At 41.4% G+C, this 13,243-nt stretch overlaps 1 long non-coding RNA gene across 1 annotated transcript; it reads left to right on the top strand.

The window, feature by feature from the left end:
• Positions 1-6,210: 6,210 nt before the first annotated feature.
• Positions 6,211-10,008, top strand: LOC143768864 (uncharacterized). Its single transcript, XR_013214085.1, has 3 exons — positions 6,211-6,313; positions 6,433-6,542; positions 9,649-10,008. It is a non-coding gene; the product is annotated as an uncharacterized LOC143768864 (long non-coding RNA).
• Positions 10,009-13,243: the final 3,235 nt, after the last annotated feature.

Genomic DNA, 13,243 nt, shown 5'->3' with positions numbered 1-13,243 from the left:
TTATTATGACCTCTTCATCCTTTTTGGCACTATGATGAGATCTCTTGTTCAACTTTTAATTTCCTTTATGTTAATTATGTAACTAATAAGGATATCTGTTATTAAATTGATATGTGGTGATCGTAGTCATTATTGTAGGTTTGGATTTATGGTATTTATGACTACAACTTAATAAACTTGGTTTCTATATCTGGCTCAGTGGCTTTGTGCCAAAAAACACCTTCACAGTTTAACGGTTACATCAAGATGAGGTGGGATCAAACCTATTTGTCTTGGTGACCATAATTAAGGCTGTGTGCTGAAACTGGTTGGTCATGTGGCTTGATTTCTCTATAGACTGATTTGCTGTGTGCTATCATTTCTGGTTTTAATGTTTTTGTGAAAGAAACTTCAAGTTTTACTTACCTGAGGACATTTCGCTGGAGAATCAATTTTTGTTTCTACTTGCTTTCTAGGTAGCCCTGACCTGGGTAGTTCCGTGCATTGTTCCTCCTCGTGGCACAGGTGTTTTCATCGTTGGTGAGATGACTTCTCCTGTTTTCTTCTATGTATATTTGTCTTTAGACCTTTTTCTTCCATTTTTATTAGCTTTTTCAGTACTTTTTTTGCATTGGATTCATAGGAGACTGATGTAACTGGACAGAACCTCCACATCTAGAAATATTTCTAGATCCCAACCGGAATTGAGATGTTTACGTATCCATATTTTGGACATCAGGGCATCTGGCAGAAAAGCGTTTCTACCTAACCACCTATGACATGCCGCCATACGTATGTGATGAGGTCAATCAGTAAACCAAGCTAATTGGGTCAGTAACTTTTGCAACTTATTTTGCACTTTTTTGTTAAAGAGAACTCTTAAATTCGACCCGTAAAGATTAGTTCTACTAAAGGAATTTTCCCACGTTAAAAGTACATACTCAATGTAGACCTTTTAATAATAATTCACAGTCTCATTGATCTCCATTATCTTCATGTAATGTGGGGTTACCACCAAATTGGAACATGCTTTATTGTAAAATATTGTTAGAAGGTTATTAGAACGGTTATAAACCACATGACCGATCATTGTTCTCAGCGAGGGTAGATGTTATTAGGGAAAGCAAGAAACTAAAGGCATATTCCTACCACCTTATGGTAGAACCCTTACTTGCTTTTTATAACACCCTATGGTATGAAACATAAGGCTAATCAATTACCATATGTAACACCTTATGGTCTGACCCATACGCCTCCTCCATTGCCTTTTATAACACCTTATGATGTGACCCAAACTGCCCATTGCCATATGTAACACTTTATGGTACCGTATCACACATACTTCTCCATTTCTATATCTAGCACCTTATGGTATGACCTATAATTCTTCTCCATTTCCATATATACCACTGTAAGGGAGTGCCAGGGTCGTAGTCGTGGCTGAGACTAATCACCCTTGCGCACCCTGGTCTCCCGTCACATAAAACAATGTCCTATTGTCAGTGTACTTGCCTCTCTGCTCTCTGCACCCTCAGGGTCTTCTCTGAGTTGCTGAAGACCCCCTCCGTATGATTGCGCACAAACAGACACAGTCCAATTTCAACTGTAAACAAATAACTTTACTTCTTTCCTATCACATCATGTCCATATCAGATACAGCATCAGTGTAGGGTTTCATGCAATACACAACCTTTGTTTTCACTGTACTCTTCCCTACGCCTTCCAGTGGGTGCCCAGGTCTTCCCGTTCTATCCGGTACTGCAGCGTCCTCCCTGTTCAGCCTTACTACGTTCAGGAGTTCCCTCATTTGCTTCGCATCGGACAGTAGGGCATCTGCCCATGAAGTAAGCTGCCACATGTTGAGCAACCTGCATCCCTCTACTGCTGTGGCTTTGGCTACAGCCTCTGTTCCCACTGCTGCTGTCACTTCTGCCCTTCTGGCCCTGGACGGCTGGGCTTCTTGCATTGAACGTTGTGGAGGCAACCGTACTGTATGGGCTACTACTGGGCTGTCTGGGCTCCCAGGCCCTACTACCTAAATACAGGAAATGCTCACTATCTTCTCCTGGTTGGCTCCTCCTAAATAACTATGTTCACTAATGTACCACCATCTAGTGTCCACCTTGCGGTACTACACTTACCCTAAACTACAGCATAGTACACATAGCAGTATAATGTATTAAAACATATACAGTTAGCAACATTTTAACAATGTTTAAACGGGATGTCCTTGGGGTGTAAAACAGTCTCTGGGACCTCTTATACCACCTTATGGTATAACCCACACTTCTCCATTGCCTTTTATAACACCCTATGGTATGACCTATACTGCTAATCCATTGCTATGTGTAACACCTTATGTTATAACCCATACAGCTTCTCCATTGCCATTAATGTCATCTTATGGTCGGACCCTTATTACGCTTCTGTTGCCTTTTATAAAATCTTTGGTATTACCCACAATGCTATAACATTTTATGGTATAACCTTTACTCCTCCTCCATTGCCTCCTTTTATAACATCCTATGGCATGACCCATACTGCTACTGTCGTCCATCACATCTTATGATCTGATTCATGCTGCTCCTCCATTGAATAACTTATTGTAGTTTGACCAAACACTGCTCTTGTAAGGGTGCTTTCACATGGTGCTTATCTTCACGTTCATGGGTCCTCTTAGGGCTTGTGTCCAAATCCTCCACAAAACGGGATTCGGACATACCATATGTGTCGACAGAGCCATAGACAATAATGGTTTCAGCAGAGCAAACGTGGCCCAAAAGTGATGCACAACAGAGTATACGTTCGTATTCGGACGCATGAATGTGAAGATAAGCGCAATGTGAAGCACCCCAAGCCATTAGGGTATGATTCATATTCCTTCTTCTCTTCTATTACTCCTCTTGGTCTTTAGTGCTAGGGTTAAGCAGAGTCAAATTTCTAGCAATTTTTTGTATCCAATTTTAAGTGTAATTCCACTGGTGCCATTTTCTGTTGCCAAATCTCTTTGTCTTTCATTGACTTGCAGATATGTCTATCCTACGTTTTGTAATATCCCTTGGTGAGTATCTAAAGGAGGAATTCTTATCCTCCCTACTTGCTGGGAGAGTCAAGTACCCGATTAATTACTCTCTTCAAATGTTACAAGGAGGTGTGGAGTGTTTCCCTTGGGTGGCGGCGCATCTCCCGTGCACTTCTGAAGTTGAAATTCCTTGTGCAATTAACTAACAACTTCACCATGAAGAGACGGACAAAGAAGGATCTTCTTTTGATATCTCCAACATATAACTTAGATTGGGCAGGAATATGTAACAGTTTGGGGTAACCATTGTTTTACTGTTCAATCTACATAAAAACACTCAAAATTCACTTTATAACGTGATTGCATTACTTAAATCGTGTACAGATCCCAAGTTGTGACATGTATTACACTCCAGACCATAAATAATAGATAAAATGAACATTTAAAGATTTCTTATTACGGTAATTGAGATGGACATAGGCGAAAAGAGAAATAGGGCCTAAGGACCATTCGTATTAAAATGTCACCTTGACGTGGTTGGATGGCTTTTGCTTTCTTTGATCAAGAAACGCTAACAAAGTACCTTACGCTTTTAATGTTTGCATCAAGATTGAAGATGTACAAAAGAATGATTGTAGGCGAGTTGTAACCCTGGAGGATCAACACTAAAAGTAAACATTCCACCTATGGTGAGCGAAGGATACAGGGCTGATACGTGATGGAAGTAGGGATGAGTCTTCTCAGTACGAATCTTTTTTAAAGAGTACCTATCACTCATCTGGTGCTACCCTTTTATCTAATGAAACAATGGGAAGCCAAAAAAATGATGTTCTGTCTTAAATAATCGCTCCCATCAAAATGTTAATCCCCTTAATATATTGCAGTCATCATATTATACAGCACTGTGTACTTGCAATTGCTCATTTTTCCTTTCCACCTAGCTAATTCTTCTCCTTTTCCATTAGGTCTATGACATCACGTGATTAAAAACGGACAAGCTGAATCCTTCTAAGCTCTATGTAGGAACAGGAGGTCAATTTTCCCTGCATGAGTCATCATTAGAACTACAACTCTGAGGAGGAGGGAGGAATGGAGCCGTTTGGTCGGGAGTTGATCAATTGGATGACTCATGCAGGGAAAAGAGATTTCTTGGTGGGTGAAAAAAACCCCTGCTTTTCAGGCAGAAAAAAACCACATTGTGTGCACACAAACAGTTAATGTCCGTTCTCTTGAAAGTTCCAGTGGTAGCACCTAATCATGGAGATCATGTGCTGTTTGTGGTTTCCTATATTACGCCATCAGTGCGCTCAACTCCGCATCATATATAAAATGTTACACGCAGCCATCACAACTCCCAAAAATCCAATAATCTGCCGCTAACTCACAGGTGGATGTTTTTACCATTAGTCTGAAATATGAGGTATTGTCCGGAGAGTATTATGAATGATAGACTTGTTTTTCGTGGTATTGGCGAAATCTCACAAAGCAAAATTCTATACATTTTATGTATCATTTCTTCTATTAGTTTGACTGCCTGTACCATTAGGGTGTGTGCACATGTTAAACATTTCTGCACCATTTCTACATTTTTTGGCAGGAAAAACACAGCATAAAATAAAGGTGTTTTTGCCTCATTTTTGCCACATTTGTTTTTTCTGATATTCCCCCACTCATCAGTATGGGTGAAATCTGCAGCAAAAACGCTTTTTTTTCTGCAGCTTCTTTCTTGCTCCGTTGCGATCGTGTCCCGAGTGTCAGTGCTCTGATCCTCTCGAATGGGAGATTTGCAGCACAGGTGCGGAGTAGACGGACAATGTAATTTTCAATCTCCTTTGTTGTCATCGTTTATCGGACTCCACTTGGATGACATCCGAGTGTAGTCCTTTGTTTCACACGCACGCATAGACTTGTAGGGTGAGTGCGATCGGATTCTCGGATGCAATTTGGAATGAAATTTCTACCATTCTTAAAGCCCGATTCATCATTTTTAAAGTCAATTTTATTTTCTTTTGTGCATCCTACACATCTTTTTAACCGACACATCCTCAGTAGAGCAGGGACTAGCCCATCCCCTGACATGGAGGTCACTGATGACGCTTCGTTTCAGGGCGGGAGCACTGACCGCAGTCTCTGCCTCTTGATGGCGTCCCAGCATGCACTGGACATTCTCAATCAAAATGGAAGTAGATAAAAAAATAATTAAATAAAGCAGTTATATTGGAGAGAGACTTTTTCATTAAAATATATTAGAAAATAGATTAGATTTTTACAATGAATAGATAGACATTTCAGATTAAAATCAAAGCTAATTTCAGATCACCCCTTTAAAATTTTTTTATTATCACAGATATTGATGGCTAAAAGAAGATGATTTTATCCATTTAGTGGGCGCATTGCATTCTCTAGATTTGGAATATTAAGCTTCAGAAATGTCATTTTCTGGTAACAGGTTCCCTTTAAATGTAAATAGTCCATTACCGTAAAGGGACACCATTGTGTGCAGTGAGTCACTGTCTTCCTGTCGCCTGTCACATATCTTCATTCCCATTTGACTGGATTAATTACAGTGACAAACAGGTTCTTCTTCTGTCACGCCTTTCCCCTTGTCCACCCATGTTAAAGGCTTTATTTAATGCACACATTTACAATATCTAACCAGGACAGCTCAGTCCCAGATGCAATAAAACCCGTTTGGAGGATTACTCAGTTTATTTACCGAATTTCTACCTCCTTTGTGGAAGACGTGACCCGACTGTAGCTCCTTCCTCCACTGACGTGATGTTCGATGGTAACTTAGAAAACAAAACCCAAGCAAAACCTGTGCTTGACGCTGGGCTCCTTGTTCAACTTTTTAACCTTTACATGATGGTTAAGGTCAATGTGAAGTTGTCTGAAAAAACACATTAAAAATACAGGTTGGAGATAATTAGTGTACAATCCCTCCTAAGTAAACCAAATAAATAGTGAACCAGAAACAGAGAGAGAAAAAAGAAAGGAAAAGGCACCTCCCCTTGAGAAAGCACAAGCGAAACTCGCGTCGGGGCAGTTATGGTGAGCACATCTAGTTTCCCCTAGCTATGGGTAACCACTACATACTGAGCAGCCACGTGGCACTTTTGTAAACACTATCACTTTAACTTCAAAAACTTTACTAACTCTGCTACCTCCTGACACCATCTTTTTTTACTCTCATATGAACCAGCAACAGAGAGAGAAAAAAAGAAAGGAAAAGGCACCTTCCCTTGAGAAAGCACAAGCAAACGTGCGTTGGGTCAGTTATGGTGGGCACATCTAGTCTCCACCAAGCTATGGGTAAGTACCACATACTGAGCAGCCACATGACACTGTTGTAAGCACTGTCACTTTAACTTCAAAAACTGTACTAACTTTGCTACCTCTTGACACCCTTTTTTTACTCTCATATGAACCAGAAACAGAGAGAGAAAAAAAAAAAGGAAAAGGCACCTCCCCTTGGGAAAGCACAAGCGAAACGCTCGTCGGGGCAGTTATTGTGGGCGCATCTACTCTCCTCTAGTTATGGGTAAGCACTACATACTGAGCAGCTACATGGCACTTTGTTAAGCACTATCACTTTAAATTTACTAACTTTACTAACTCTGCCAACTCTGCTACCTCTTGACACCATCTTTTTTACTCTCATATATTAATATGGGGAGCTGGCTGTAATGGTGGTTATCAGTATATGCAGCTATACGTATTGTATTGGGGTCTGATGCTTTTTCCCACCTTTTATTTTTCTCCTTGTTAGACCTTATTTACATCTTTATTTGGTTAATTTTATAATTATTTCAATAATAAAAAGATGATTTTATTATAATAATAATAATCTTTATTTTTATATAGCGCTAACATATTCCGCAGCGCTTTACAGTTTGCACACATTATCATATTCCTTTCTATGGCGGTAATTGTTTACTCCATAAGGTTAAGGCCAGGGCCGTATTTGCCACTAGGCACTTGAGGGCATGTGCCTAGGGTGGGACAATGCGGGGGGCGGCACCTGAGCAAGGTTATTTTATTTTTTTAATTTAAGTCATGGGTCACCTCCCGACCGCCCGCCCCCCAGCCCCCCGGCCGCCCGCCCGCCTCCCACCTACCCTCCTTGTAGACGTCATACTCACCCTGCTCCAGCGATGCCTGGTCTCAGCGTCTGCAGCTCGTCCTGAGTGAGCGGTCACGTGGTACCGCTCATTAAGGTCATGAATATGCGCATATTCATGACCTTAATGAGCGGTATCACACGACCGCTCAAGCAGGAAGAAGGTGCTGCCGCCGGGAGTCGGGACAGAGCCAGAGGGATGTCGGCGCAGCCGCGCAGTGTGGGAAAGAAAGGTGAGTATGAGGGATGGGGACAAGGGACGGGGGGGATGAAGGAGGTAGGTAAGCGGCGCCATGTAAGATGGGAGCAGGGGGTTGGTTGAGAGATGAGCCATGCATACGGGGGAGAATATGAGCCATGCATACAGGGGGGAATATGAGCCATGTCACAGGGGGGAATATGAGCCATGCATATAGGAGGGGGTGATATGAGCCATGCATACAGGAGGGGGGTCATTATACAGTATGGAGCATCATGTGTGGCCATTATACAGTATTGAGCATCATGTGGGATCATTATACAGTATGGAGAACTGTGTGACCATTATACAGTATGGAACATCATGTGTGGCCATTATACAGTATTGAGCATCATGTGGGATCATTATACAGTATGGAGAACTGTCTGTGGCCATTGTACAGTATTGAGCATCATGTGTGGCCGTTATACAGTATGGAGCATCATGTGTGGTCGGTATACAGTATGGAGCATCATGTGTGGCCATTATACAGTTTTGAGCATCATGTGGGATCATTATACAGTATGGAGAACTGTGTGTGGCCATTATACATTATGGAGCATCATGTGTGGCCGTTAAACAATATGGAGCGCTGTGTGGCCATTATACAGTATGGAGCATCATGTGTGGCCATTATACAGTATGGAGCATCATGTGTGGCCATTATACAGTATTGAGCATCATGTGGGATCATTATACAGTATGGAGCATCATGTGTGGCCATTATACAGTATGGAGCACTGTGTGGCCATATTTTTTTGTTTATAATTATTGTATATGAAACAGCATGATCAGCAGCGCTAAATGGGTGTGGTTGGGACGTGGATATGGGTGTGACTAGTTGTGAAATGGATGTGATCAGAGGCGTGGCCTAAAATTTGCCGCGGCGCACTAAGTGCGCCGCAAATTTTATACCTCCTTCCCTTCATCAAAAGTTGGGAGGTATGGTACCGCATTTGCCAGATCATGGCAAGTGCCGCAAATCCCATAGGGAATGAATGAGGCTGAACGCAGTGTTGCTGTAAGTGATCCGTTACGCGGCAGATGCAGAAAAACTGCCGGATCTGCTGCAAAAGGCGACTTTCACATCAGCGATTCTTGCCAAAGTCACTGCCGATAGTGTCATACTCACCAAAGGGGAGGCAGAACTAAAAGTGCCTAGGGCAGCAGAAACTCTAAATACGGCCCTGGTTAAGGCGATGCTCCACCTTTGATTATATCAGCTACGTATAAAAGTGTTACCCGTCATTGTAATCCTGCCTGTGCTGATAATGAGCTGAAAACTCTTCTTAAAAAGACAGGAATTATTAATGTAAAAGAGCCCCTCTATCCAGTGTGAAAATTGGGTACATAGTCAACAAATGTAAGATCTTATTCTGTATTTTCATTTAAAGGGGTATTCCAATCTCTAAGATCCTATCCTAATATGTAGTAGGAGTAATAATAATAATAAAAAAATAACTCCAATTATAAATGTAGTATAGTTCTTCTGATTCGCTATGTCATTTGGATTATGTTTTTACCATCTCTAATAGCCTAACCCAATATGTAGTAGATGCAATAATAATAATATTTAGCTAATACCTCCAATTAGAAATGTAGTATAGTTCTTCGGATAAGCTATATTACTTTGCCCATGTACAGGGCATTGCAGAAGCTTAGATATCCATGGTTACGACCACTAGCAACTAGCTTACTGCCATTATATGGTGGTCGTAACCATGGATATCTAAGCTCTTGAAATGCCCTGCACATGGGGAAAGTAATATAGCTTATCAGAAGAACTATACTACATTTCTAATTGGAGGTATTAGCTAATATTATTATTATTACTGCATCTACTACATATTGGGGTAGGCTATTGGAGATGGTAATATCTTCTAGGCAGAGGAAGATGAGCTTCAGCACACAGAGATGATTACCTGTTATTTATTGTTTCATGCTTGTAATAGCACGATGTCGGATGTGGCTAGGGTTGTTTCCAGCGTCATTCCATGGTCTAACCATAGAAGTGTAACTGATATTGTGAAACTATAGTAAGAATAACAAATAGAACATCAGCCACAAAATCTACAAATATTTCTCATACATTTTTATCAGCCCTTCCATCTGTCAATGTCAATACCACATATTCCATGAAGTTAAAGGAGTCAAAAATTATTTTTAAAAAAAGTAATTTTTTTTATTTTATAGAAACATCATGTCTGTCTATGGGCTGTGACATGATGGGCTATGCAATTTAATTATGTAAAACTCATACAATGAGATTTTCTGTTTTTTCTATTTTAGATTCGGTCTCTCACAGGTGAAGTGTACCTGTGATAAAAATTACAGACCTCTCCATTCTTTGTAGGTGGGAAAACTTGAAAAATCGGCAGAGTATTAAATACTTATTTTCCCCACTGTATCCCTCCCTACCAGTCGATATACTTCCTCTTCCAGCTGGATGGGCAGGTGACCCCTGCAGCCAATCACTGCCAGCAGCGGTGGCCAATATGCAATCCGACAAGCTTATGTGCATAGAACTGGGCTTTTCAGAACTGGAGATGCACAAATGCTAATAAAGTTTAGGTTCTATTCTTTACGAAATGCACTTGTGACTTCCAGCAGAACCGATGGCTCCTCGTGTTAAATCTGATGGGTTTATTAAAGACGGGTGTGATTGGATCCTGTTTATTGTGTGGTTGCCTAACTACCAGGTAGAAAATACCTTCACCGTACTTCATAAAAAGCTTTTGGGAGTGTAAATGTCCTATTGGTGAATGTTAATTCGACTAATCTCCTGAATACAAATAACTATGTCATGCTATAACAAAACAATTCTTCTGCCCTGATTGATGCTTCAGTCCCTGACCCAAAATAATTCTTCACTACATATTGCGATGCTACAATTTTGTGGAGTGTAAGGAGCGCCAGCTTAGTCTGTCTCCTGTCTGCTAAGGAGACAATGATTACATGGACAAATCCTTCAAGTGTCACTTTAGAAGTCTTTGTCGTGTGTGTGTGTGTGTTGCGTGTGTAACTGAGCAGTCATGGCTTTATAGATGCCATTGAATCCAACTGCTTGTCCTGCGTCCTACTATCATTCACTGGCTGCTGTCCGTAATTATCGAGTACTTGTTTCATTACATTTTGGCTTGTAAGAAAACTTTATTTTCTGCCCAATAGATGAGGTGGAAAATGCAATAGCAAGGAGTTGTGATTATTATAGAATATATTGTACAAGAGAAAAAAAATCAAATGTTTCGCTCACTTCCGGCCTTCCTCTAGTGTTAAGGAAAGTCAACACAGAAGAAGGAAGGTGGTCAAAGCAATGAAAGGCTTCATGTGAGATTTCCCGGTCTAGAATAGATATGACAATGTTAGTATCAACTTCTAGAGTAGTTTAACGCATTAATGTCAAAATACTTGGGTGGCTGAAGCATTAAAACTATTCTATTAGCTTGCGAAAAATAGTCAAGAGGGGCGCTCCATAGTGTAAGTGAAGGTGCTGGTATGAGTGTCCCTGGTGGTCTAGGTCAGTGACATACCTGAAGAAAAAACCTAGGTAAGTGAAGGCGTTGGTATGAGTGTCCCTGGTGGTCTAGGTCAGTGACATACCTGAAGAAGAAACCTAGGTAAGTGAAGGCGTTGGTATGAGTGTCCCTGGTGGTCTAGGTCAGTGACATACAGTACAGACCAAAAGTTTGGACACACCTTTTCATTTAAAGATTTTTTTGTATTTTCATGACTATGAAAATTGTAAATTCACACTGAAGGCATCAAAACTATGAATTAACACATGTGGAATTATATACTTAACAAAAAAGTGTGAAACAACTGAAAATATGTCTTATATTCTAGGTTCTTCAAAGAAGCCACCTTTTGCTTTGATGACTGCTTTGCACACTCTTGGCATTCTCTTTATGAGCTTCAAGACGTAGTCAACGGGAATGGTCTTCCAACAATCTTGAAGGAGTTCCCAGAGATGCTTAGCACTTGTTGGCCCTTTTGCCTTCACTCTGCAGTCTAGCTCACCCCAAACCATCAGGTCATCTGGCGTAGCACCCCATCACTCTCCTTCTTGGTCAAATAGCCCTTACATAGCCTGGAGGGGTGTTTGGGGTCGTTGTCCTGTTGAAAAATAAATGATGGTCCAACTAAACGTAAACCGGATGGAATAGCATGCCGCTGCAAGATGCTCTGATGGCCATGCTGGGTCAGTATGCCTTCAATTTTGTATAAATCCCCAACAGTGTCACCAGCAAAGCCCCCCCACACCATCACACCTCCTCCTCCATGCTTCACAGTGGGAACCAGGCATATAGAGTCCATCCGTTCACCTTTTCTGCGTCGCACAAAGACACGGTGGTTGGAACCAAAGACCTCAAATTTGGACTCATCAGACCAAAGCACAGATTTCCACTGGTCAATTGTCCATTCCTTGTGTTCTTTACCCCCAACAAGTCTCTTCTGCTTGTTGCCTGTCCTTAGCAGTGGTTTCCTAGCAGCTATTTTACCATGAAGGCCTGCTGCACAAAGTCTTCTCTTAAAAGTTGTTGTAGAGATGTGTCTGCTGCTAGAACTCTGTGTGGCATTGACCTGGTCTCTAATCTGAGCTGCTGTTAACCTGCGATTTCTGAGGCTGGTGACTCGGATAAACTTATCCTCAGAAGCAGAGGTGACTCTTGGTCTTCCTTTCCTGGGGTGGTCCTCATGTGAGCCAGGTTCTTTGTAGCGCTTGATGGTTTTTGCCACTGCACTTGGGGACACTTTCAAAGTTTTCCCAATTTTTCGGACTGACTGACCTTCATTTCTTAAAGTAATGATGGCCACTCGTTTTTCTTTACTTAGCTGCTTTTTTCTTGCCATAAAACAAATTCTAACAGTCTATTCAGAAGGACTATCAGCTGTGTATCCTCCAGACTTCTGCACAACACAACTGATGGTCCCAACCCCATTTATAAGGCAAGAAATCCCACTTATTAAACCTGACAGGGCACACCTGTGAAGGGAAAACCATTCCCGGTGACTACCTCTTGAAGCTCATCAAGAGAATGCCAAGAGTGTGCAAAGCAGTCATCAAAGCAAAAGGTGGCTACTTTGAAGAACCTAGAAAATAAGACATATTTTCAGTTGTTTCACACTTTTTTGTTAAGTATATAATTCCACATGTGTTAATTCATAGTTTTGATGCCTTCAGTGTGAATTTACAATTTTCATAGTCATGAAAATACGGAAAAATCTTTAAATGAGAAGGTGTGTCCAAACTTTTGGTCTGTACTGTGCCTGAAGAAGAAACCTAGGTAAGTGAAGGCGTTGGTATGAGTGTCCTTGGTGGTCTAGGTCAGTGACATACCTGAAGAAGAAACCTAGGTAAGTGAAGGTGCTGGTATGAGTGTCCCTGGTGGTCTAGGTCAGTGACATACCTGAAGAAGAAACCTAGGTAAGTGAAGGCATTGGTATGAGTGTCCCTGGTGGTCTAGGTCAGTGACATACCTGAAGAAGAAACCTAGGTAAGTTGAAGGCGTTGGTATGAGTGTCCCTGGTGGTCTAGGTCAGTGACATACCTGAAGAAACCTAGGTAAGTGAAGGCGTTGTTATGAATGTCCCTGGTGGTCTAGGTCAGTGACATACCTGAAGAAGAAACCTAGGTAAATGAAGGTGCTGGTATGAGTGTCCCTGGTGGTCTAGGTCAGTGACATACCTGAAGAAGAAACCTAGGTAAGTGAAGGTACTGGTATGAGTGTCCCTGGTGGTCTAGGTCAGTGACATACCAGAAGAAGAAACCTAGGTAGGTGAAGGCGTTGATATGAGTGTCCCTGCGGGTCTAGGTCAGTGACATACCTGAAGAAGGAACCTAGGTAAGTAAAGGTTTTGTTATGAGCGTCCCTGGTTGTCTAGG

Source organism: Ranitomeya variabilis, chromosome 4 (assembly GCF_051348905.1).
Source record: "Ranitomeya variabilis isolate aRanVar5 chromosome 4, aRanVar5.hap1, whole genome shotgun sequence".
NCBI classification, from domain to species: domain Eukaryota; kingdom Metazoa; phylum Chordata; class Amphibia; order Anura; family Dendrobatidae; genus Ranitomeya; species Ranitomeya variabilis.
This window is presented reverse-complemented; position numbering and strand designations above follow the sequence as displayed.